The sequence below is a fragment of the Scyliorhinus canicula genome, chromosome 20, assembly GCF_902713615.1.
Source record: "Scyliorhinus canicula chromosome 20, sScyCan1.1, whole genome shotgun sequence".
NCBI lineage: Eukaryota > Metazoa > Chordata > Chondrichthyes > Carcharhiniformes > Scyliorhinidae > Scyliorhinus > Scyliorhinus canicula.
The window spans coordinates 92175708-92180707 of record NC_052165.1 but is presented as its reverse complement, the minus strand read 5'-3'; the positions used below and the strand labels follow the sequence as shown (position 1 = coordinate 92180707).

At 51.2% G+C, this 5000-nt stretch overlaps 2 protein-coding genes across 3 annotated transcripts in view; one reads left to right on the top strand and one right to left on the bottom strand.

Annotated features, from left to right (window-relative positions):
• Nucleotides 1-5000, top strand: part of LOC119954936 (sulfotransferase 1C2-like) — a 196341-nt gene that overhangs the window by 122887 nt on the left and 68454 nt on the right. The window lies entirely within an intron of this gene.
• Nucleotides 1-5000, bottom strand: part of LOC119954932 (sulfotransferase 1C2-like) — a 156741-nt gene that overhangs the window by 114034 nt on the left and 37707 nt on the right. The gene's annotated exons all lie outside the window — the stretch shown is intronic.

Here is a 5000-nt window from a genome sequence, read left to right as displayed (position 1 = left end):
GATAAAAAAAGGTTTTAATCTTTTCGCTCCGCTGGTTGACACTTTTTCGTGATCCGCTGTATTAATCTGTATTTTTTTAAATTATCAATTTATTGCTTCAACGTTGATTACATTTTTTGGTCAACGAGTGGTTCCTTGTCATCAAACCTGACCATTATTGTGTTGAACTTGATATTTAAGGTTGCTGCAAACCAGATTTGAGTTGACGGCTGGTTGGGGTTTCCCGCTGAAGGGGAACGAGACGCTGGCAGGATGTCCGACTGCTTCACGGCAGGCGGGAGGAAAGCGTCAATTTAGCCCCAATTGCGACGGGAAGTGTGGGAAATACTCAGCACGTCTGTCCGCCTCTGTGGGGGGAGAAACCGCGCTCAGTGACGCCTGTCCTCTCACCCCCTTCCCCCGCGCCCCCCACCCCCGCCAGTCCAAACACAGATCATAGACCAGAAATGTTGACTCTCTGTCTCCCTCTCCACAGATGCTGCCTGGCCCGCTGGGATTTCCGGGGAGCTGCCGTGGATATTTCAGACTTCCAGCGTCTGGAGTAATTCCCTCGTACATGCTCCGTCCATGTCGATCTCAGGGTGGTTCTCGTTATAAATCAAGACGGCAAAATAACTATCACTCAAAGGAAAAAGTCAACTTTTCCAGTCGACTTTTGATGCTGAACTTTCACTGGAAGGTTTTGCCATTTTTAAAGTTGGGATGAAATGGAGTGATACCCCGATAGAATATGTCACAGCTAATTCAAGACATTCTCATCTGTCAATAGGATTGTTGTTTGCGGTGCTTGAGAGCTTCAGCCATTTTGGAAACTGCCATCTGGATGTTGCACAGCTCCAGCTACAAAGGAACAGGGATTTATTACTAATAACATGAATAACCGAGTTGGCTGTGATAGCCTGATCAAACCGTGGCTGGAACGATAATCTTACGGATATCTCAGGGTTTGATGGGCTTTCGAAAATAGAGCACGAAAGTCAGGAGGTTTTGTCAAAACTGCCAAAAAGGGGTGAGGCCCCAGTGACACTTATTTCCGCTTGGGACATTTGAAGGATGTGAGGGGGCCTGGGTGAGGGAGCTTGGGAGGGCAAAGTAGGTGCCTGGGAGCAGCAGAAGCACAGAGGCAATTAATGTCTCCCCCAGGTCCCCTCAGAGCCCTCCACTCTATCCCCAGGAGATATCTGTACACTGACTGGTGTCTCTCAGTCCCCTCTCTCTCTCAGGGAGATATCTGTACACTGACTGGTGTCTCTCAGTCCCCCTCTCTCTCAGGGAGATATCTGTACACTGACTGGTGTCTCTCAGTCCCCTCTCTCTCTCAGGGAGATATCTGTACACTGACTGGTGTCTCTCAGTCCCCTCTCTCTCAGGGAGATATCTGTACACTGACTGGTGTCTCTCAGTCCCCTCTCTCTCTCAGGGAGATATCTGTACACTGACTGGTGTCTCTCAGTCCCCTCTCTCTCAGGGAGATATCTGTACACTGACTGGTGTCTCTCAGTCCCCTCTCTCTCAGGGAGATATCTGTACACTGACTGGTGTCTCTCAGTCCCCTCTCTCTCAGGGAGATATCTGTACACTGACTGGTGTCTCTCAGTCCCCTCTCTCTCAGGGAGATATCTGTACACTGACTGGTGTCTCTCAGTCCCCTCTCTCTCAGGGAGATATCTGTACACTGACTGGTGTCTCTCAGTCCCCCTCTCTCTCAGGGAGATATCTGTACACTGACTGGTGTCTCTCAGTCCCCCTCTCTCTCAGGGAGATATCTGTACACTGACTGGTGTCTCTCAGTCCCCTCTCTCTCAGGGAGATATCTGTACACTGACTGGTGTCTCTCAGTCCCCTCTCTCTCAGGGAGATATCTGTACACTGACTGTGTCTCGGTCCCTCTCTCTCAGGGAGATATCTGTACACTGACTGGTGTCTCTCAGTCCCCTCTCTCAGGGAGATATCTGTACACTGACTGGTGTCTCTCAGTCCCCTCTCTCAGGGGGATATCTGTACACTGACTGGTGTCTCAGTCCCCTCTCTCAGGGAGATATCTGTACACTGACTGGTGTCTCTCAGTCCTCTCGCTCTCTCAGGGAGATATCTGTACACTGACAGGTGTCTCTCAGTCCCCTCTCTCAGGGAGATATCTGTACACTGACTGGTGTCTCTCAGTCCTCTCTCTCTCAGGGAGATATGTACACTGAGTGTCTCTCAGTCCCCTCTCAGGGAGATATCTGTACACTGAGTGTCTCAGTCCCTCCTCTCAGGGAGATATCTGTACACTGAGGTGTCTCTCAGTCCCCTCTCTCAGGGAGATATCTGTACACTGACTGGTGTCTCTCAGTCCCCTCTCTCTCTCAGGGAGATATCTGTACACTGACTGGTGTCTCTCAGTCCCCTCTCTCTCAGGGAGATATCTGTACACTGACTGTTCTCTCAGTTCCCCTCTCTCTCTCAGGGAGATATCTGTACACTGACTGGTGTCTCTCAGTCCCCTCTCTCTCAGGGAGATATCTGTACACTGACTGGTGTCTCTCAGTCCCCTCTCTCTCAGGGAGATATCTGTACACTGACTGGTGTCTCTCAGTCCCCTCTCTCTCTCAGGGAGATATCTGTACACTGACTGGTGTCTCTCAGTCCCTCTCTCTCAGGGAGATATCTGTACACTGACTGGTGTCTCTCAGTCCCCTCTCTCTCTCAGGGAGATATCTGTACACTGACTGGTGTCTCTCAGTCCCTCTCTCTCTCAGGGAGATATCTGTACACTGACTGGTGTCTCTCAGTCCCCTATCTCTCAGGGAGATATCTGTACACTGACTGGTGTCTCTCAGTCCCCTCTCTCTCAGGGAGATATCTGTACACTGACTGGTGTCTCTCAGTCCCTCTCTCTCAGGGAGATATCTGTACACTGACTGGTGTCTCTCAGTCCCACTCTCTCTCAGGAGATATCTGTACACTGACTGGTGTCTCTCAGTCCCCCCCTCTCTCAGGGAGATATCTGTACACTGACTGGTGTCTCTCAGTCCCTCTCTCTCTCAGGGAGATATCTGTACACTGACTGGTGTCTCTCAGTCCCCCTCTCTCTCAGGGAGATATCTGTACACTGACTGGTGTCTCTCAGTCCCCTCTCTCTCAGGGAGATATCTGTACACTGACTGGTGTCTCTCAGTCCCCTCTCTCTCAGGGAGATATCTGTACACTGACTGGTGTCTCTCAGTCCCCTCTCTCTCTCAGGGAGATATCTGTACACTGACTGGTGTCTCTCAGTCCCCTCTCTCTCAGGGAGATATCTGTACACTGACTGTGTCTCTCAGTCCCCTCTCTCGCAGGGAGATATCTGTACACTGACTGGTGTCTCTCAGTCCCCTCTCTCTCAGGGAGATATCTGTACACTGACTGGTGTCTCTCAGTCCCCTCTCTCTCAGGGAGATATCTGTACACTGACTGGTGTCTCTCAGTCCCCTCTCTCTCAGGGAGATATCTGTACACTGACTGGTGTCTCTCAGTCCCCTCTCTCTCAGGGAGATATCTGTACACTGACTGGTGTCTCTCAGTCCCCTCTCTCTCAGGGAGATATCTGTACACTGACTGGTGTCTCTCAGTCCCCTCTCTCTCAGGGAGATATCTGTACACTGACTGGTGTCTCTCAGTCCCCTCTCTCTCAGGGAGATATCTGTACACTGACTGGTGTCTCTCAGTCCCCCTCTCTCTCAGGGAGATATCTGTACACTGACTGGTGTCTCTCAGTCCCCTCTCTCTCAGGGAGATATCTGTACACTGACTGGTGTCTCTCAGTCCCCTCTCTCTCAGGGAGATATCTGTACACTGACTGGTGTCTCTCAGTCCCCTCTCTCTCAGGGAGATATCTGTACACTGACTGGTGTCTCTCAGTCCCCCTCTCTCTCAGGGAGATATCTGTACACTGACTGGTGTCTCTCAGTCCCTCTCTCTCTCAGGGAGATATCTGTACACTGACTGGTGTCTCTCAGTCCCCTCTCTCTCTCAGGGAGATATCTGTACACTGACTGGTGTCTCTCAGTCCCCTCTCTCTCAGGGAGATATCTGTACACTGACTGGTGTCTCTCAGTCCCCCTCTCTCTCAGGGAGATATCTGTACACTGACTGGTGTCTCTCAGTCCCCCTCTCTCTCAGGGAGATATCTGTACACTGACTGGTGTCTCTCAGTCCCCTCTCTCTCAGGGAGATATCTGTACACTGACTGGTGTCTCTCAGTCCCCTCTCTCTCTCAGGGAGATATCTGTACACTGACTGGTGTCTCTCAGTCCCCTCTCTCTCAGGGAGATATCTGTACACTGACTGGTGTCTCTCAGTCCCCTCTCTCTCTCAGGGAGATATCTGTACACTGACTGGTGTCTCTCAGTCCCCTCTCTCTCAGGGAGATATCTGTACACTGACTGGTGTCTCTCAGTCCCCTCTCTCTCTCAGGGAGATATCTGTACACTGACTGGTGTCTCTCAGTCCCCTCTCTCTCAGGGAGATATCTGTACACTGACTGGTGTCTCTCAGTCCCCTCTCTCTCTCAGGGAGATATCTGTACACTGACTGGTGTCTCTCAGTCCCCCTCTCTCTCAGGGAGATATCTGTACACTGACTGGTGTCTCTCAGTCCCCTCTCTCTCAGGGAGATATCTGTACACTGACTGGTGTCTCTCAGTCCCCTCTCTCTCAGGGAGATATCTGTACACTGACTGGTGTCTCTCAGTCCCCTCTCTCTCAGGGAGATATCTGTACACTGACTGGTGTCTCTCAGTCCCCTCTCTCTCAGGGAGATATCTGTACACTGACTGGTGTCTCTCAGTCCCCTCTCTCTCAGGGAGATATCTGTACACTGACTGGTGTCTCTCAGTCCCCTCTCTCTCTCAGGGAGATATCTGTACGCTGACTGGTGTCTCTCAGTCCCCTCTCTCTCTCAGGGAGATATCTGTACACAAACTGGCGTCTCTCAGTCCCCTTTCCTCTCTCTCAGGGAGGTATCTGTACACTGACTGG